The sequence below is a fragment of the Carassius auratus genome, chromosome 40 (assembly GCF_003368295.1).
Source record: "Carassius auratus strain Wakin chromosome 40, ASM336829v1, whole genome shotgun sequence".
Lineage (NCBI taxonomy): Eukaryota > Metazoa > Chordata > Actinopteri > Cypriniformes > Cyprinidae > Carassius > Carassius auratus.
In genome coordinates this window covers 3,641,322-3,663,997 of record NC_039282.1, presented here as the reverse complement: position 1 = coordinate 3,663,997, position 22,676 = coordinate 3,641,322, and the positions used below count along the sequence as shown (strand labels likewise).

The window sequence follows — 22,676 nt, the reverse complement described above, 5'->3', positions numbered from 1 at the left end:
CTGCTAAATAATCTACTAAGGGAATCAGTCTCTCGAGACTGATCTCTGGTGTAAGAAGCCCCCGCAGGGGCGGCAAGCGTCTCAGCCCCGCTACGCGCAGGGGCGGAAGATACTGAGAGCGATGCTCGCTGGGACCTGCTGCGCCCTGGAACACTGGCAGGGTTGGCAGACCGTCCCCCAGAGGGTGCTGAGGGGAGACGGGCACCGTGTACTGCGGTGTGTACCGCTCTACCCCAGCAGAGGCTGCCCTCTGAAACCCTGGGTTGTTGGCGTCAGGGTTTCTTGGCCGAGGACTTCTTAGCTTCAATGACCGCCCTAAGATCTTGTTTGGGCTGGGAAGTCCTCGGCCGAGAGCGTCGTCGAGACTCTCGTTCCCGACGCGGAGGAGCACGAGAGGCGACGCTCTGTTTCTGGGCCTCGCGGTACGAGGAGCTAGGGAGCGGCTGGGGCATCTCCCGCCCAGATGCCCCAAGGGAGCGACGAGGGAGGAACTTATGGAACGCCGCCGCTTGCTTGCGGGCCTCCTGAAACCTGTCGACGACAGAATTGACTGCGTCGCCGAACAGGCCAGTCGGCTGGATCGGGGCGTCCATGAGGCAGACCCTGTCCCGCTCTTTCATATCGGACAGGGTCAACCATAAGTGCCTCTCCGCGGCCACCATAGCTGCCATGGACCGCCCAATCGCTCGAGCGGTCTCCTTGGTGGCGCGGAGGGAGAGATCAGTGGTCCTTCTTAGCTCTGAGATGTCATGGGACTTGATCTCCTCTCCCTCATCTAGCTCCTTGAGCAGATCGGCTTGGTACGCCTGTAACACCGCCATAGTGTGCAGACACGCACCAGCCTGACCTGCTGCCGCATACCCTTTGCCCACCAAAGCCGATGTTGCTCTTAGTGGCTTTGAGGGCAACGCCGGGGCCTTTACAGACGACGCCGCACCGGGGGACAGATAGCTCGCGAGCGTCTGTTCCACCCGGGGCATCGCTCTATAACCGCGCTCTCCCATCCCCACTACGTTCCCATAGTAGTCTGACGAGGGGATGTAGAGGCGGGCCGAGAATGGGCGTTTCCACGACCTGGAGATCTCTTCGTGCAGGTCGGGAAAGAATGGCAGGCCCCGGCTGGGAGGTGGCTGACTCGCGCGCAGGAAGCGTTCATCAAGCTTGCTTCTCTGCGGTTCAGCTGCTTTCTCGGCGGGCCAATCGATGTTTAACTTGGCCACCGCGCGAGTAACCACCTCCAAGAGCTCCTCATACTGCGGCGAGTGGGGTGGCGAATCCCTGTCGAGCGACTCCACATCAACCTCCTCGGAGGAAGAGAGGCGGAGCGTCGACCCCTCTCCCTGAGTGGAAGGAACCGCTGAGCGTGCTTCCGACTCTAAGGATTGGGTGCCGGATCTGGCAGAAGTGGAAGGAGATAGGGACTGGCCCATCTCCATCCCCTCCACCAGATCCACTTGCGAACCCCACGAGTGCAGCCGCCATTCTGCCTCAGCAGAAGCGGGACCAGCACCGCGGGGAACGCTGGCGAAGGCCCCCTCCTCGAAGAGGGCCCTCCGGGAACGAAGCAGCCGCACCGACATACGCTCACATTGCGGGCAGTCGGCCCCCTCGAGAGCAGACTCAGCATGCTTCGAACCCAGGCAAACCACGCAAAGGCTGTGTGTATCCCCACCCGTTATATATCTTGGGCAGGGAGGAACACACAGCCTATAACGCGATTTGGAATCGCCAGAATGTTTCACTTTCGCCTTGCTTTTGGGCATTGTCTAGGAGCTCTTAAACTGGACAGACAACAGTAAATAAGACTCACAGACAAACAGTTTGACATTCACACACAGAGCGCTTGCTGAGAGACGCGAAGCTGACGCCAGCTGCGTGGCACGTGCTTTTATAGCTTCCTGGTCGCTTACGTCACTCCGCCGGTGACGTCACGCTCTTCCATTGGTCTGATTTCACATGATATTCAGAGTCGCGCACGCTGGGCGCGTTCCCCAAAGCGCTTTTGACGCAGCTCGAGTTCCTGAAGAGGAACTTAGCTAAAGATATGCAGTGTTTTTGGTGTGACACACAAATTTGAATTTTAATGTATTTATTCAAAGTAAATTCAAAATGCATTAATATTAATCAAATTTAGTGTATTCCAAAAATGTGCATGGGTTTCAAATAGGTTTCAGAATATTTCCGTGGTTTTTTTGTTTTTTTTTTTAGCTTGGGGGGCATTTGAATTCAAAGTGAAACTGACTAAAAGAACCAAGAGAGCAAAACTCACTCCAAGCTACACTGATTAAAACATTATTTGATTATGATAGAACTGTATTTTCAGAAATTAAATAAGAATTTCTGTAATAGAGAAGAAATATCTGCAGTGAACATGCAAAGATCTGTATGGATTGTGTTTTAGATCATAACAATTAAACTGAAAAGCCTTACTTGCATTAGTCATAACCAAACATAAACACATATGTTAAAACAAGCGAGAGAAACTGGTTTAGAGGAACAAAAACGAACTGTAAGAGTCCCAGCCCTTTTATTGAATCAGCTTCTGCGGAAACTATCTGCTGTTTGCAGAAATGATTGTCATTGACAACAGAAATGAGATTAAAGTATATTTTAGTTTACCAGTTCTACTAAATGCATTTAATATACATTTAAACTACGATACATTCTTACTTAATTGCAAATAACATGCAATTAAGAGTATGTAAACATCACATTTGGTTAATTATATTCTTTTATATTTTAGAAAAACAAGGAAATGAAACTAGTATACTATCTTCTATAAATTAATCAAATATGACTGTTATGAGTCAGTATGAGTGTGCACAGAATGCAACGGCACTATATGCAAAGAGTAACCCGGATGCCACATGAAATCGAAAGTTCAGGAGGCAACACAGTTGGCCATGACACGTGGAAGACAAAGGGTATTTTGTATGCAAATTTATATGCACAAAATGCAGAATGAAAAGTTATTTTCTAAGGAAAATTAAAACCAAAACTTCCTTTATTGCTGAATGGTGTGTTTGTGGATTGTGATAGTGTTTGAAAGTGTGTTTAGCATTAGCCTGTGTGGCTAGGTCTTGTGGGCAAGGCGAATGTTTGTGTTTTGTTTTTAAAAACCTGGTGTTATAATCATATTGTGGAGGACAGTGATGAAAAAAAATCACAGTAACTATTCGGTTAATTTCATTGTAGGTTTCTGGTCAAGTCCGTTGCCTAAAATGTGTTTTAGATGGGATGGAGGACAGAAGGCACATCCAAAAGATCAGAGCACAATGCAATCAGATACATATTGAATCACTTGGGGCTTTTCGATTGCTTAGCACGAATTTTGGATTGCTAAGGTCATGCTTAGGAAATGTTTAGTAATTGGAATAATTATTGAGTCTAAAAATATTTTGCTATATCCACTGGTTTGCCTTTTTTAAATGTTCATTTTTTTTCTTTTCCGGTCCCAGTCCAGTATAAAGACATTGTATGTTTGTTTTGGTTTATTAAAATATACAATAAAATATCTGCTTAAAGACTTGCACATTTTAGATAATGTGTTGAAACTCTTTGCAGATTTCAGTCCAGTGTCAGGATGACCAATTCGGGTTGGATGCTGAAGTGGTTTATGATGACAAATCCTTTCCCTTAAAGAGGTGCGCTCCGTTTGTGACTGGGTCGTATCACAGGTAAACCTTCTGAAATATATCTGACACATGTTGTGTTATACAGACATTTCGTTTTTAGCCTTTTGAATGAGTTATTAGTTATTAGTGAAAATTTGCTAAATTAGTTATTTCCCACAAAATCATTTGTAGGGGACGAGTTCCTGGGCAGAATCAGGATACTGGTAGGTACATTTATTTAATATTCCTCTTAAAAAGGGTTTGTTCACCCAAAAATTTAAATGCTGTCATTATTTACTCAACAGTTTTGATCTAATGTTGTGTCTTTTAGAGGCATACTGTAGGGAAAACCAGGAAAGTCATTTATTATTTACTATTCTTAGGCACACTATTAGGTTTCTCTGAGCTTGTTCCTGAGATTGTGTGTATGTGTTTTTGTGGTAAACATTGTTTCCACCTTTTTCGTGTTTCCTCAGCTGGTGGTGAAGTGCAACTGGGTGCAGCTGTAGGCTTCTCCACAACCGCAGATGCTTTGGGTGCTCGCAGTCTAACGTTCACAGTTGGTTAGAAATGTCTATAATTTGAAAAATAAATCCAGAATAGCAAAATGCAACTTGATAACAAAAAGACTACCTTCTTTATGTAGGTGCGTCTCCAGGATTCATAGCACCTGATGGCATGGGCAGCAACAGCCATGAGCTGATGAACAGAGAAGAAAAAGAGAAGCATGTGCATCCAGAGGGAAAGAAGAACAAGGTTAAGAAAGAGGAGAACACAGCTTCACCATTAAAGAGGAAAATCATCCAGTCAGCATCTGAAATGTGATTTGATTAATAAGATAATAACACTTATTTTCTTGTTTAAAGTGATAGTTCACCCAAATATTCTGTCATTTATTACTCACCCTCATGACGTTTCAAACCAGTATGCCTTTGTTCACGTTTGGGACACAAACTAAGTTATTTTTGATGAAATCCGAGAGTTGTCTGACCTTGCATAGACAGACAGCAACGGAAGTATGAAGTTCAAGCCCAGAAAGGTAAAAAGGACATTGTTAAAATAGTCCATGCGGCATTTGTCTTTCTGTCTATGCAGGGTCAGAGAGCTCTCGGATTTTATTGATATCTTAGCTTGTGTTCTGAAGATGAATGAAGGTCTTATGGGTTTGGAACGACACTACTAGGGTAATTAATTACATAATTTACATTTTTGGGTGAACTGTTCCTTTAAAGTAGCATACACACTGCTTTTCTATACACTTAAGTAGCACTTAAAAGCTTTATAAACTTTGAATCTATAACTCTAACTTTCTGTACTTTTTAAATAAATTCTTTCAAAAGGACAAAACAAGCTGTCATTCATTATTGTAAACGGTAAAGACTGTCATCATAATTAAAGAGATGAAAGGAAAATTCCGTCATCATTTACTCACTCCCATAAAGGTTGATTAATCTTTGAAACTTAATATTTTGAATTAAACCTGAAAGGTTTGTGTCCCTCCAATAACAGTCAAAGTAGCCAAACCTTAAAAATATCCAAAAAGGTTATAAAGTGCCGTAAAACAAATCCATATGAATTGTTTTTTTGTCTAAATCTAGTGAAGATATAGAATTGCTTTATATGATGGACAGATTTCATTTAGGCTTTTATTCACGTACTGTATAACACACATACTGTACATAGAGTGCACTGGTAAACATGGAGGCTCATGCAAACATCACATGCTAAAACAAACCTCATTGGACTTTGGATGTCACACACAAACCTCTCTTCAAGATATGAAAGTGAGTAAATTATGACAGATTTTCATTTTTGGGTGAACTAGCCCTTAAAAAACTGATGCTACACCATACAAAGTGCCAGCAAAACAACGAGTCTGCAAAATATACAGTTGAAATCGAGTAGTTGATGAGTAATGATGATTCATGAATAGTGAATGACGAACACTCAGTTAGGGAAGAACGCTGTTTTCATTCTGTCTCATCGTGTCTGTATTGCTTCCTCTCTTCTCTCAGCACTAGAGTCTGTTTTTATTAATCTCTCAACTATCTCTCACAATGACCTCTAGTGGTCAGTACAAACAGCAGATAAAGTTTCTGCAAACACATTTGCAAAAAGGCTTGCTTAAAATCACTTGCATTGGCTTCTTAATGGTTCTTCCAAACATTAACAGTCATCCTATTTTTGCTGTGTGGTGGATTTGAGGAGTTCAGCTGTGGTTCATAATGATGTAGAACTCTGCAGTGAATACTTAGCTAAAGATATGCAGTGTTTTTGGTGTGCCACAAAAATTAGAATTTTAATGTATTTATTCAAAGTAAATTCAAAATGCATTAATATTAATCAAATTCAGTGTATTCCAAAAATGTGCATGGGTTTCAAATAGGTTTCAGAATATTTCCGTTTTTTTTTTTTTTTTTTTTTTTTTGCTTGGGTGGCATTTGAATTCAAAGTGAAACTAACTAAAAGAACTAAGAGAGCAAAACTCACTCCAAGCTACAGTGATTAAAACATTATTTGATGATGATAGTTCTGTATTTTCAGAAATTAAATAAGAATTTCTGTAATAGAGAAGAAATATCTGTAGTGAACATGCAAAGATCTGTATGGATTGTGTTTTAGATCATAACAAGTCAACTGAAAAGCCTTACTTGCATTAGTCATAACCAAAACCATAAACACATATGGTAAAACAAGCGAGAGAAACTGGTTTAGAGGAACAAAAACGAACTGTAAGAGTCCCTGCCCTTTTATTGAATCAGCTTCTGCGGAAACTATCTGCCGTTCGCAGAAATGATTGTCATCAGTGACTGACAGACTACTGGGAACATTTCAAGCAGCACTGTTCGTTTTACACTGGTTGGATATAAAGAGTTTAAAAAAAAACGCAGGCTGATAGAGGAGATGTTTTTTCTTGTGTGTCAGAGGATGCATCAACAAAGTCAAACCATAAAGGGAGGATCAGGGGAGACCAGCATGGAGCTAACATCTATGGACATAAATTAAGTGAACTTTCTAAAATCGATTGATCTTTTTACAAGTTTACAGGAAAAAAAAACAATTCTGTTCTGTATAAACTAAACTCTTAAACGGGAATGGAAGACTTTCCAGATCCAGCTACAAAATGAGAACTTCAAGATACAGGACGTGACACAGAAGGTAAGAATAAACTCAATGACAAATACTTCTTATTAGTTATTAGTAAGAATATATGAGAAGACAACATATATTTCCTTCATGTTCTAAAACAAAGTATATAATGTCATCTGTAAACTATAAGCAAAAAGTTTCATTTGGATGACTCAATACGTATGATGTCACGTTGCATGTGACCGAAGGCAAATACTTCCGCATAGACAGGTGGAAAAATAATGGCCGTTTCAATTGATCAAAACGAAAAGGTAAAACCTTAATCCAATCATGTAGTCCTAAATGTCTTTTTAGGCCTGTTGCAGGTTTTGGGTGACCCTGTTGCAGGCCTTTTCTTAAAGGATTTAAGGAAATGAACTGTCTTTTACCGGTAGATGATTTCAGCGTGTCACATGGCGCATGCATTGACCCTGTTCTTCAACATTTTCTGTTCAGTGCTCAGCTGATTGTTTTTAGTCCTTTTGTAATGATTAAAGTGACTGCATTATATGCTTTTCTGCTCTACCACTGCTTCTGAGGCATGAATCATTTTGTTTGTTATAGTCATTGGTTAAATATCATATAGTGGTTTGAGTCAGTGAGTGTTGTATCAGTCATCTCTTTGTCATTCTGGCTTTACAAAACTACTGTTATAACTGGAGATCCACTCTATTAATTACCATTCATTTCACTTGGATGGGATAAATGCAGAGCACAAGCTCCAAGCATGGGACACTATACTTGACTACGTCACGTCACTTTCTGTATATAAAGCTAGAGCAAAATTATTGTTAATAATCATAAAACCTTCACAGAGACCATTCCATTTGGTTAATTAGAATTATTATATTTTTAGATGGCAAAAACAAGCATGTGCATTTTTAAGAAAATGACAAATAAATGTTGTAAAGGTACCCGTTTTATTTTTATTATCTGTTCATCTTTGTTTGTTTATTTGTTTATTTATGATATGATGACTTGGATGATGTCACTAGCATTGCATGCACAAAAATTCTCTTTAATAACAGGCCCTCAAATATTAAGAGGTTTTGGATATACTATATGTCATAATTCATAAATATCTCTTTAATCAATCTTTTTAAATGTGTTGTTGCTTGATTATTATTTGTTGCCATTATATTCTTAAGGTGTGTTACACGTACCATTGTACAGCTAATGTTTGAAGGTAAAATCATTTCGGCAGGAATCCACGCAATACTGAACTTTGTGACTTCTAAACTCCAAGAGAACACATGTAACATTAATTTAATATCACATTTCTGCATTTTCATTAGCTATTGCTTGTCAAAAGTCAAATCCTTTAAACGTGTTACACAGTTATTACACAAGTACTGAAAAACAAAAACAAATTCGGAGGCTGTATATTTAAATACTTTGTGTATTTGTGTTTTTTTAAGGTTTCGGTCCAGTGTCTGGATGATCCATATGGAGTTAATGGTGTGATGGTGTATGGAGATGAATCCTATGGTATGACCTCAGGATGTATCCCAGATGTGACTGGCTACGATCAATACCTAGCTAGGTAGGTCTATAAAATTAATTTAAGAAATTAATCTGATGTAGGCTAACTCTAGTAGTACCATGATGCATTGCAAACAGTTCTTGTTTGTTTAAAGGAACGTTTTATCTAAAAATAACAATTTGCTGAGAATTTACTCATCCTCAGGTCATCAAATTTGTAAATGAATTTGATTCTTCATCAGAACAGAGTTTGAGAAACTTAGCATTACAACACTTGCTCAGTGAAGGATCTTCTGCTCATTCAGACGGCACCCATTCACTGCAATGTAATGGATAGAGGACGCATATTTTAGCTTGAAGCAGTTTGAAGATAAAAACATCTTGACAGCTTTTCACTTCATAAGACATGAGTGTGGATTGTAGTAATGTTTTTATCAGCTGTTTGGACACTCATTCTGACGGCACCCATTGACTGCAGAAGATCCACCTGTGAGCAAACTATGTAATGCTGAACTTCTCCAAATCTGTTTTGATGAGCTAACAATCTCCTCTACATCTTGGATGACCTGAGAGTGAGAACGTTTTCTGCAAATTTTCATTTTTGGACGAACTATTCCTTTACAGGCTTTAGGGTGGGTTCCACAATAAGATAGAAATCTAGGAGTGCAGTCTATGCTTATTGCTACTTATTTGTTTTCTGAATTTCAATGGAATTAGTGGATTTAATTAATAAATCTATTTTCTATTTGCAACAGACGTGGAAATGACTTTAGTGCTGGAGTCGTTAATGCAGACAATCTTAATGATGGTAAGATTTTCATTTATTTATCTGTTCATTTTCTAATGACTTGAGAAACATCATCTAATGAGCTCTTAAATTAATCATCTCAAGTGTACCAGATGTCTGTTCACTATCTATTTGTAATGAACACTTTATCTGCTCCAATTCAGCTCAAGCATCTCCTCAAATGCTTCCAGTGAATGTTTCAGTGATCATATCTGGTATGACGTCCACAATGAACACTCACAACCAACTAGGAGGTCGTCACATGGACCCATATTTCACTGATGGTGAGACATTGGATCTATTTTGTGTTTCTGCTAAGAAATATTAGATTTAGGGCTACTAAATGCAAACTAACTGCATTATGGCACATTATCCAATGATGAAACAAATGCACTGATTGGTTCTCCTGGTTGGCTGCAGGTTATGCATTAGCACCTGTTTATGGATGTTGAGGGAACAGGTATCAGCTTTGTGATAGAGATGAACAACACGAGGAGGAAGAGGGGAATTTGCATCTTAAGAAGAAAAAGAAGAAAGCAGGAAGAAGAAGGAGGAAAAGATCTCGCCATTCTGGTCATTAGAAGTGCTAAAGATCTGATGAGCGTGTAAACAAATAAACCATTGTAATTCCAATTGCATTGGGTCCTGTGTTACTCCCACTGGAGTGCAGCTCTCTACAGTACAAGTCTATACAAACACATTTGCAGCCCGACATTAACTTTTGCTTAAAATCACATGCATTGTATGCATTAATGGTTTTTCCAAACATTAACAGTCATGCTATTTTTGCAGTGTGGTGGATTTGAGAAGTTCAGCTGTGGTTCATAATGATGTAGAACTCTGCAGGGAAAACTTAGCTAAAGATATGCAGTGTTTTTGGTGTGCCACAAAAATTTGAATTCAAATGTATTTATTCCAAGTAAATTCAAAATGTATTAATATTAATAAAATTCAGTGAATTAAAAAAATGTGCATGGATTTCAAATAGTTTTCAGAATGTTTTTGTTATTATTATTATTATTATTTTATTTATTTATTTATTTATTTTGCTTGGGGGGCATTTGAAATTAAAGTAAACTAACTTAAAGAACCGAGAGAGCAAAACTCAATCCAAGCTACAATGATTAAAACATTATTTGATGATGATAGTTCTGTATTTTCAGAAATTAAATAAGAATTTCTGTAATAGAGAAGAAATATCTGTAGTGAACATGCAAAGATCTGTATGGATTGTGTTTTAGATCATAACAAGTCAACTGAAAAGCCTTACTTGCATTAATCATAACCAAACCCATAAACACAACTGGTAAAATAAGCGAGAGAAACTGGTTTAGAGGAACAAAAACGAACTGAAAGATGTCCCAGCCCTTTTATTGAATCAGCTTCTGCGGAAACTATCTGCCGTTCGCAGAAATGATTGTCATCAGTGACTGACAGACTACTGGGAACATTTCAAGCAGCACTGTTCGTTTTACACTGGTTGGATATAAAGAGTTTTAAAAAAAACGCAGGCTGATAGAGGAGATGTTTTTTCTTGTGTGTCAGAGGATGCATCAACAAAGTCAAACCATAAAGGGAGGATCAGGGGAGACCAGCATGGAGCTAACATCTATGGAGATAAATTAAGTGAACTTTCTAAAATCGATTGATCTTTTTACAAGTTTACAGGAAAAAAAAAACAATTCTGTTCTGTATAAACTAAACTCTTAAACGGAAATGGAAGACTTTCCAGATCCAGCTACAAAATGAGAACTTAAAGATACAGGACGTGACACAGAAGGTAAGAATAAACTCAATGACAAATACTTCTTATTAGTTATTAGTAAGAATATATGAGAAGACAACATATATTTCCTTCATGTTCTGAAACAAAGTATATAATGTCATCTGTAAACTATAAGCAAAAAATTGCATTTGGATGACTCAATACGTATGATGTCACGTTGCATGTGACCGAAGGCAAATACTTCCGCATAGACAGGTGGAAAAATAATGGCCGTTTCAATTGACCAAAACGAAAAGGTAAAACCTTAATCCAATCATGTAGTCCTAAATGTCTTTTTAGGCCTGTTGCAGGTTTTGGGTGACCCTGTTGCAGGCCTTTTCTTAAAGGATTTAAGGAAATGAACTGTCTTTTACCGGTAGATGATTTCAGCGTGTCACATGGCGCACGCATTGACCCTGTTCTTCAACATTTTCTGTTCAGTGCTCAGCTGATTGTTTTTAGTACTTGTGTAATGATTAAAGTGACTGCATTATATGCTTGTCTTCTCTACCGCTGCTTCTGAGGCATGATTCATTTTGTTTGTTATAGTCATTGGTTAAATATCATATAGTGGTTTGAGTCAGTGAGTGTTGTATCAGTCATCTCTTTGTCATTCTGGCTTTACAAAACTACTGTTATAACTGGAGATCCACTCTATTAATTACCATTCATTTCACTTGGATGGGATAAATGCAGAGCACAAGCTCCAAGCATGGGACACTATACTTGACTACGTCACGTCACTTATAAAGCTAGAGCAAAATTATTGTTAATAATCATAAAACCTTCACAGAGACCATTCCATTTGGTTAATTAGAATTATTATATTTTTAGATGGCAAAAACAAGCATGTGCATTTTTAAGAAAATGACAAATAAATGTTGTAAAGGTACCCGTTTTATTTTTATTATCTGTTCATCTTTGTTTGTTTATTTGTTTATTTATGATAGGATGACTTGGATGATGTCACTAGCATTGCATGCACAAAAATTCTCTTTAATAACAGGCCCTCAAATATTAAGAGGTTTTGGATATACTATATGTCATAATTCATAAATATCTCTTTAATCAATCTTTTTAAATGTGTTGTTGCTTGATTATTATTTGTTGCCATTATATTCTTAAGGTGTGTTACATGTACCATTGTACAGCTAATGTTTGAAGGTAAAATCATTTCGACAAGAATCCACGCAATACTGAACTTTGTGACTTCTAAACTCCAAGAGAACACATGTAACATTAATTTAATATCACATTTCTGCATTTTCATTAGCTATTGCTTGTCAAAAGTCAAATCCTTTAAACGTGTTACACAGTTATTACACAAGTACTGAAAAACAAAAACAAATTCGGAGGCTGTATATTTAAATACTTTGTGTATTTGTGTTTTTTTAAGGTTTCGGTCCAGTGTCTGGATGATCCATATGGAGTTAATGGTGTGATGGTGTATGGAGATGAATCCTATGGTATGACCTCAGGATGTATCCCAGATGTGACTGGCTACGATCAATACCTAGCTAGGTAGGTCTATAAAATTAATTTAAGAAATTAATCTGATGTAGGCTAACTCTAGTAGTACCATGATGCATTGCAAACAGTTCTCGTTTGTTTAAAGGAACGTTTTATCTAAAAATAACAATTTGCTGAGAATTTACTCATCCTCAGGTCATCAAATTTGTAAATGAATTTGATTCTTCATCAGAACAGAGTTTGAGAAACTTAGCATTACAACACTTGCTCAGTGAAGGATCTTCTGCTCATTCAGACGGCACCCATTCACTGCAATGTAATGGATAGAGGACGCATATTTTAGCTTGAAGCAGTTTGAAGATAAAAACATCTTGACAGCTTTTCACTTCATAAGACATGAGTGTGGATTGTAGTAATGTTTTTATCAGCTGTTTGGACACTCATTCTGACGGCACCCATTGACTGCAGAAGATCCACCTGTGAGCAAACTATGTAATGCTGAACTTCTCCAAATCTGTTTTGATGAGCTAACAATCTCCTCTACATCTTGGATGACCTGAGAGTGAGAACGTTTTCTGCAAATTTTCATTTTTGGATGAACTATTCCTTTACAGGCTTTAGGGTGGGTTCCACAATAAGATAGAAATCTAGGAGTGCAGTCTATGCTTATTGCTACTTATTTGTTTTCTGAATTTCAATGGAATTAGTGGATTTAATTAATAAATCTATTTTCTATTTGCAACAGACGTGGAAATGACTTTAGTGCTGGAGTCGTTAATGCAGACAATCTTAATGATGGTAAGATTTTCATTTATTTATCTGTTCATTTTCTAATGACTTGAGAAACATCATCTAATGAGCTCTTAAATTAATCATCTCAAGTGTACCAGATGTCTGTTCACTATCTATTTGTAATGAACACTTTATCTGTTCCAATTCAGCTCAAGCATCTCCTCAAATGCTTCCAGTGAATGTTTCAGTGATCATATCTGGTATGACGTCCACAATGAACACTCACAACCAACTAGGAGGTCGTCACATGGACCCATATTTCACTGATGGTGAGACATTGGATCTATTTTGTGTTTCTGCTAAGAAATATTAGATTTAGGGCTACTAAATGCAAACTAACTGCATTATGGCACATTATCCAATGATGAAACAAACGCACTGATTGGTTCTCCTGGTTGGCTGCACGTTATGCATTAGCACCTGTTTATGGATGTTGAGGGAACAGGTATCAGCTTTGTGATAGAGATGAACAACACGAGGAGGAAGAGGGGAATTTGCATCTTAAGAAGAAAAAGAAGAAAGCAGGAAGAAGAAGGAGGAAAAGATCTCGCCATTCTGGTCATTAGAAGTGCTAAAGATCTGATGAGCGTGTAAACAAATAAACCATTGTAATTCCAATTGCATTGGGTCCTGTGTTACTCCCACTGGAGTGCAGCTCTCTACAGTACAAGTCTATACAAACACATTTGCAGCCCGACATTAACTTTTGCTTAAAATCACATGCATTGTATGCATTAATGGTTTTTCCAAACATTAACAGTCATGCTATTTTTGCTGTGTGGTGGATTTGAGAAGTTCAGCTGTGGTTCATAATGATGTAGAACTCTGCAGGGAAAACTTAGCTAAAGATATGCAGCATTTCTGGTGTGCCACAAAAATTTGAATTCAAATGTATTTATTCCAAGTAAATTCAAAATGTATTAATATTAATAAAATTCAGTGAATTAAAAAAATGTGCATGGATTTCAAATAGTTTTCAGAATGTTTTTGTTATTATTATTATTATTATTTTATTTATTTATTTATTTATTTTGCTTGGGGGGCATTTGAAATTAAAGTAAACTAACTTAAAGAACCGAGAGAGCAAAACTCACTCCAAGCTACAATGATTAAAACATTATTTGATGATGATAGTTCTGTATTTTCAGAAATTAAATAAGAATTTCTGTAATAGAGAAGAAATATCTGTAGTGAACATGCAAAGATCTGTATGGATTGTGTTTTAGATCATAACAAGTCAACTGAAAAGCCTTACTTGCATTAATCATAACCAAACCCATAAACACAACTGGTAAAATAAGCGAGAGAAACTGGTTTAGAGGAACAAAAACGAACTGAAAGATGTCCCAGCCCTTTTATTGAATCAGCTTCTGCGGAAACTATCTGCCGTTCGCAGAAATGATTGTCATCAGTGACTGACAGACTACTGGGAACATTTCAAGCAGCACTGTTCGTTTTACACTGGTTGGATATAAAGAGTTTAAAAAAAAACGCAGGCTGATAGAGGAGATGTTTTTTCTTGTGTGTCAGAGGATGCATCAACAAAGTCAAACCATAAAGGGAGGATCAGGGGAGACCAGCATGGAGCTAACATCTATGGACATAAATTAAGTGAACTTTCTAAAATCGATTGATCTTTTTACAAGTTTACAGGAAAAAAAAACAATTCTGTTCTGTATAAACTAAACTCTTAAACGGGAATGGAAGACTTTCCAGATCCAGCTACAAAATCAGAACTTCAAGATACAGGACGTGACACAGAAGGTAAGAATAAACTCAATGACAAATACTTCTTATTAGTTATTAGTAAGAATATATGAGAAGACAACATATATTTCCTTCATGTTCTAAAACAAAGTATATAATGTCATCTGCAAATTATAAGCAAAAAGTTTCATTTGGATGACTCAATACGCATGATGTCACGTTGCATGTGACCGAAGGCAAATACTTCCGCATAGACAGGTGGAAAAATAATGGCCGTTTCAATTGACCAAAACGAAAAGGTAAAACCTTAATCCAATCATGTAGTCCTAAATGTCTTTTTAGGCCTGTTGCAGGTTTTGGGTGACCCTGTTGCAGGCCTTTTCTTAAAGGATTTAAGGAAGTGAACTGTCTTTTACCGGTAGATGATTTCAGCGTGTCACATGGCGCACGCATTGACCCTGTTCTTCAACATTTTCTGTTCAGTGCTCAGCTGATTGTTTTTAGTCCTTTTGTAATGATTAAAGTGACTGCATTATATGCTTTTCTGCTCTACCACTGCTTCTGAGGCATGATTCATTTTGTTTGTTATAGTCATTGGTTAAATATCATATAGTGGTTTGAGTCAGTGAGTGTTGTATCAGTCATCTCTTTGTCATTCTGGCTTTACAAAACTACTGTTATAACTGGAGATCCACTCTATTAATTACCATTCATTTCACTTGGATGGGATAAATGCAGAGCACAAGCTCCAAGCATGGGACACTATACTTGACTACGTCACGTCACTTTCTGTATATAAAGCTAGAGAGAGAGAGAGATGTAGTAAAGTATCCCAATGTACATACTTCAAAACCTAGCATTAGAATTATAATATTTCTAGATGGCAAAATCAAGCATGTGCATTTTTAAGAAAATTACAATTCAGTTTTGTATGGTACCTGTTTTATTTTTATTATCCGTTCATCTTTGTTTGTTTATTTGTTTATTTATGATATGATGACTTGGATGATGTCACTAGCATTGCATGCACAAAAATTCACTGTAATAACAGGCCCTCAAATATTAAGAGGTTTTGGCTATACTGTATGTCATAATTCATAAATATCTCTTTAATCAATCTTTTTAATTGTGTCTTTGTTTGATTTATACATTATTATTTGTTGCCATTATATTCTTAAGGTGTGTTACATGTACCATTGTACAGCTAATGTTTGAAGGTAAAATCATTTCGGCAAGAATCCACGCAATACTGAACTTTGTGACTTCTAAACTCCAAGAGAACACATGTAACATTAATTTAATATCACATTTCTGCATTTTCATTAGCTATTGCTTGTCAAAAGTCAAATCCTTTAAACGTGTTACACAGTTATTACACAAGTACTGAAAAACAAAAACAAATTCGGAGGCTGTATATTTAAATACTTTGTGTATTTGTGTTTTTTTAAGGTTTCGGTCCAGTGTCTGGATGATCCATATGGAGTTAATGGTGTGATGGTGTATGGAGATGAATCCTATGGTATGACCTCAGGATGTATCCCAGATGTGACTGGCTACGATCAATACCTAGCTAGGTAGGTCTATAAAATTAATTTAAGAAATTAATCTGATGTAGGCTAACTCTAGTAGTACCATGATGCATTGCAAACAGTTCTCGTTTGTTTAATGGAACGTTTTATCTAAAAATAACAATTTGCTGAGAATTTACTCATCCTCAGGTCATCAAATTTGTAAATGAATTTGATTCTTCATCAGAACAGAGTTTGAGAAATTTCGCATTACAACACTTGCTCAGTGAAGGATCTTCTGCTCATTCAGACGGCACCCATTCACTGCAATGTAATGGATAGAGGACGCATATTTTAGCTTGAAGCAGTTTGAAGATAAAAACATCTTGACAGCTTTTCACTTCATAAGACATGAGTGTGGATTGTAGTAATGTTTTTATCAGCTGTTTGGACACTCATTCTGACGGCACCCATTGACTGCAGAAGATCCACCTGTGAGCAAACTATGTAATGCTGAACTTCTCCAAATCTGTTTTGATGAGCTAACAATCTCCTCTACATCTTGGATGACCTGAGAGTGAGAACGTTTTCTGCAAATTTTCATTTTTGGATGAACTATTCCTTTAAAGGCTTTAGGGTGGGTTCCACAATAAGATAGAAATCTAGGAGTGCAGTCTATGCTTATTGCTACTTATTTGTTTTCTGAATTTCAATGGAATTAGTGGATTTAATTAATAAATCTATTTTCTATTTGCAACAGACGTGGAAATGACTTTAGTGCTGGAGTCGTTAATGCAGACAATCTTAATGATGGTAAGATTTTCATTTATTTATCTGTTCATTTTCTAATGACTTGAGAAACATCATCTAATGAGCTCTTAAATTAATCATCTCAAGTGTACCAGATGTCTGTTCACTATCTATTTGTAATGAACACTTTATCTGCTCCAATTCAGCTCAAGCATCTCCTCAAATGCTTCCAGTGAATGTTTCAGTGATCATATCTGGTATGACGTCCACAATGAACACTCACAACCAACTAGGAGGTCGTCACATGGACCCATATTTCACTGATGGTGAGACATTGGATCTATTTTGTGTTTCTGCTAAGAAATATTAGATTTAGGGCTACTAAATGCAAACTAACTGCATTATGGCACATTATCCAATGATGAAACAAATGCACTGATTGGTTCTCCTGGTTGGCTGCAGGTTATGCATTAGCACCTGTTTATGGATGTTGAGGGAACAGGTATCAGCTTTGTGATAGAGATGAACAACACGAGGAGGAAGAGGGGAATTTGCATCTTAAGAAGAAAAAGAAGAAAGCAGGAAGAAGAAGGAGGAAAAGATCTCGCCATTCTGGTCATTAGAAGTGCTAAAGATCTGATGAGCGTGTAAACAAATAAACCATTGTAATTCCAATTGCATTGGGTCCTGTGTTACTCCCACTGGAGTGCAGCTCTCTACAGTACAAGTCTATACAAACACATTTGCAGCCCGACATTAACTTTTGCTTAAAATCACATGCATTGTATGCATTAATGGTTTTTCCAAACATTAACAGTCATGCTATTTTTGCTGTGTGGTGGATTTGAGAAGTTCAGCTGTGGTTCATAATGATGTAGAACTCTGCAGGGAAAACTTAGCTAAAGATATGCAGTGTTTTTGGTGTGCCACAAAAATTTGAATTCAAATGTATTTATTCCAAGTAAATTCAAAATGTATTAATATTAATAAAATTCAGTGAATTAAAAAAATGTGCATGGATTTCAAATAGTTTTCAGAATGTTTTTGTTATTATTATTATTATTATTTTATTTATTTATTTATTTATTTTGCTTGGGGGGCATTTGAAATTAAAGTAAACTAACTTAAAGAACCGAGAGAGCAAAACTCACTCCAAGCTACAATGATTAAAACATTATTTGATGATGATAGTTCTGTATTTTCAGAAATTAAATAAGAATTTCTGTAATAGAGAAGAAATATCTGTAGTGAACATGCAAAGATCTGTATGGATTGTGTTTTAGATCATAACAAGTCAACTGAAAAGCCTTACTTGCATTAATCATAACCAAACCCATAAACACAACTGGTAAAATAAGCGAGAGAAACTGGTTTAGAGGAACAAAAACGAACTGAAAGATGTCCCAGCCCTTTTATTGAATCAGCTTCTGCGGAAACTATCTGCCGTTCGCAGAAATGATTGTCATCAGTGACTGACAGACTACTGGGAACATTTCAAGCAGCACTGTTCGTTTTACACTGGTTGGATATAAAGAGTTAAAAAATAACGCAGGCTGATAGAGGAGATGTTTTTTCTTGTGTGTCAGAGGATGCATCAACAAAGTCAAACCATAAAGGGAGGATCAGGGGAGACCAGCATGGAGCTAACATCTATGGACATAAATTAAGTGAACTTTCTAAAATCGATTGATCTTTTTACAAGTTTACAGGAAAAAAAAACAATTCTGTTCTGTATAAACTAAACTCTTAAACGGGAATGGAAGACTTTCCAGATCCAGCTACAAAATCAGAACTTCAAGATACAGGACGTGACACAGAAGGTAAGAATAAACTCAATGACAAATACTTCTTATTAGTTATTAGTAAGAATATATGAGAAGACAACATATATTTCCTTCATGTTCTGAAACAAAGTATATAATGTCATCTGTAAACTATAAGCAAAAAGTTTAATTTGGATGACTCAATACGCATGATGTCACGTTGCATGTGACCGAAGGCAAATACTTCCGCATAGACAGGTGGAAAAATAATGGCCGTTTCAATTGACCAAAACGAAAAGGTAAAACCTTAATCCAATCATGTAGTCCTAAATGTCTTTTTAGGCCTGTTGCAGGTTTTGGGTGACCCTGTTGCAGGCCTTTTCTTAAAGGATTTAAGGAAATGAACTGTCTTTTACCGGTAGATGATTTCAGCGTGTCACATGGCGCACGCATTGACCCTGTTCTTCAACATTTTCTGTTCAGTGCTCAGCTGATTGTTTTTAGTCCTTTTGTAATGATTAAAGTGACTGCATTATATGCTTTTCTGCTCTACCACTGCTTCTGAGGCATGATTCATTTTGTTTGTTATAGTCATTGGTTAAATATCATATAGTGGTTTGAGTCAGTGAGTGTTGTATCAGTCATCTCTTTGTCATTCTGGCTTTACAAAACTACTGTTATAACTGGAGATCCACTCTATTAATTACCATTCATTTCACTTGGATGGGATAAATGCAGAGCACAAGCTCCAAGCATGGGACACTATACTTGACTACGTCACGTCACTTTCTGTATATAAAGCTAGAGCAAAATTATTGTTAATAATCATAAAACCTTCACAGAGACCATTCCATTTGGTTAATTAGAATTATTATATTTTTAGATGGCAAAAACAAGCATGTGCCTTTTTAAGAAAATGACAAATAAATGTTGTAAAGGTACCCGTTTTATTTTTATTATCTGTTCATCTTTGTTTGTTTATTTGTTTATTTATGATAGGATGACTTGGATGATGTCACTAGCATTGCATGCACAAAAATTCTCTTTAATAACAGGCCCTCAAATATTAAGAGGTTTTGGATATACTATATGTCATAATTCATAAATATCTCTTTAATCAATCTTTTTAAATGTGTTGTTGCTTGATTATTATTTGTTGCCATTATATTCTTAAGGTGTGTTACATGTACCATTGTACAGCTAATGTTTGAAGGTAAAATCATTTCGGCAAGAATCCACGCAATACTGAACTTTGTGACTTCTAAACTCCAAGAGAACACATGTAACATTAATTTAATATCACATTTCTGCATTTTCATTAGCTATTGCTTGTCAAAAGTCAAATCCTTTAAACGTGTTACACAGTTATTACACAAGTACTGAAAAACAAAAACAAATTCGGAGGCTGTATATTTAAATACTTTGTGTATTTGTGTTTTTTTAAGGTTTCGGTCCAGTGTCTGGATGATCCATATGGAGTTAATGGTGTGATGGTGTATGGAGATGAATCCTATGGTATGACCTCAGGATGTATCCCAGATGTGACTGGCTACGATCAATACCTAGCTAGGTAGGTCTATAAAATTAATTTAAGAAATTAATCTGATGTAGGCTAACTCTAGTAGTACCATCATGCATTGCAAACAGTTCTCGTTTGTTTAAAGGAACGTTTTATCTAAAAATAACAACTTGCTGAGAATTTACTCATCCTTAGGTCATCAAATTTGTAAATGAATTTGATTCTTCATCAGAACAGAGTTTGAGAAATTTCGCATTACAACACTTGCTCAGTGAAGGATCTTCTGCTCATTCAGACGGCACCCATTCACTGCAATGTAATGGATAGAGGACGCATATTTTAGCTTGAAGCAGTTTGAAGATAAAAACATCTTGACTGCTTTTCACTTCATAAGACATGAGTGTGGATTATAGTAATGTTTTTATCAGCTGTTTGGACTCTCATTCTGACGGCACCCATTGACTGCAGAAGATCCACCTGTGAGCAAACTATGTAATGCAGAATTTCTCCAAATCTGTTTTGATGAGCTAACAATCTCCTCTACATCTTGGATGACCTGAGACTGAGAACGTTTTCTGCAAATTTTCATTTTTGGACGAACTATTCCTTTAAAGGCTTTAGGGTGGGTTCCACAATAAGATAGAAATCTAGGAGTGCAGTCTATGCTAATTTCTACTTATTTGTTTTCTGAAACTTTGTTTTCCATGGAATGGAATTAGTGGATTTAATTAATCTATTTTCTATTTGCAACAGACGTGGAAATGACTTTAGTGCTGGAGTCGTTAATGCAGACAATCTTAATGATGGTAAGATTTTCATTTATTTATCTGTTCATTTTCTAATGACTTGAGAAACATCATCTAATGAGCTCTTAAATTAATCATCTCAAGTGTACCAGATGTCTGTTCACTATCTATTTGTAATGAACACTTTATCTGTTCCAATTCAGCTCAAGCATCTCCTCAAATGCTTCCAGTGAATGTTTCAGTGACCACATCTGGTATGACGTCCCCAATGAACACTCGTAACCAACTAGGAGGTCGTCACATGGACCCATATTTCACTGATGGTGAGACATTGGATCTATTTTGTGTTTCTGCTAAGAAATATTAGATTTAGGGCTACTAAATGCAAACTAACTGCATTATGGCACATTATCCAATGATGAAACAAATGCACTGATTGGTTCTCCTGGTTGGCTGCAGGTTATGCATTAGCACCTGTTTATGGATGGGGAGCAGGGGCGTCGGACTGGGGGTAAAACCAGTAATGATTACCAGGGCCCCAAAGGAAGAGGAGGGCCCTTGAAAAGTCTGGAATATATATTTTCAATGGGTCGGGGGGCATTAGGACTGCCTATGCATAGGGCCCGGGATCTTGTGCAGCACCCCTGATGGGGAGGGAACAGGTATCAGCTTTGGGATAGAGATGAACAACACGAGGAGGAAGAGGGGGATTTGCATCTTAAAAAGAAAGCAGGAAAAGATCCCGCCATTCTGGTCATTAGAAGTGCCAAAGATCTGATGAGCGTGTAAACAAATAAATAAACAATTGTTATTCCAATGCATTCATATGAATTTGTCTGTGCTTTCTTCTGTTTGGTTTGCATATTCTTAAGGTACAGTGACATTTACTGTTTGGTGAATGGTTGCATTTGAATTGTTGTTTCCCCATACAGATTTGGTACTACCAAACTGACTTCTGAGTTGTGCTTCAAACATCTTCGCTAACAAAATAAGCTGCTTTTTTCATGATACTAATTATCAACTGCAGAGTTAAGAGCAGTTCATAACAACAACGATAACTATAATGATATCTAATTATATGAGAAAAGAGAAGATCAAACCACGACTTTAACAAAAAGGACATTGAAGAACGATATCGTTCGAATAACAATCGAGATGTTTTTTTTTTTACATAACTGATGTTGTGGGTGTTTCATTAAGCAAACTCTTCCCATTTAATTTAATTTCATTAAACTTCTTACCTTTTGGAGAGATGGTATCACGTTGATCTGCGTGCAGCGGTTCTTGACAGATAAAACAGTTCTTGATGCGAACAACTCTGATTTTCTGCATAATGATACATTTAAAAAGTTAACGACCAAACGGATATTTATAAAAGTTTACATTGATTTTTCAGATGAAATATAACATATATCAGATTAAATAAACATCATTTTACCAGGTTAAATGTTGAGTGCTCAACTCAAACCCACTTATCTTAAACACGCGCATTCGCCATGTCTGTAGTTTGTTTGTTTGTAGTTCTCAAACGAATAATTCGTTATAGTGCATTGTATCGTGGATATCATTAGAGTGTGCACGCATCCACAATTAAAAATTCGACCTGAAATATTATACCATCCGGGGACTTCTGTTGTACTCTTT

The 22,676-nt window shown here is 37.1% G+C and overlaps 1 long non-coding RNA gene across 2 annotated transcripts in view; it reads right to left on the bottom strand.

Annotated features, from left to right (window-relative positions):
• Positions 1-22,659, bottom strand: part of LOC113058277 (uncharacterized) — a 27,988-nt gene extending 5,329 nt beyond the window's left edge. Inside the window, exons 1-3 of one of the 2 annotated variants that reach the window (XR_003277948.1) lie at positions 22,471-22,659; positions 22,274-22,358; positions 4,248-4,313 (exon numbers count right to left, since the gene is read on the bottom strand). This is a non-coding gene — a long non-coding RNA (uncharacterized LOC113058277). Of the gene's footprint in view, positions 1-4,247; positions 4,328-22,273; positions 22,359-22,470 lie in introns of those variants that run through there. The other variant, XR_003277947.1, reaches the window with a different exon arrangement.
• Between the last annotated feature and the right edge of the window lie 17 nt (positions 22,660-22,676).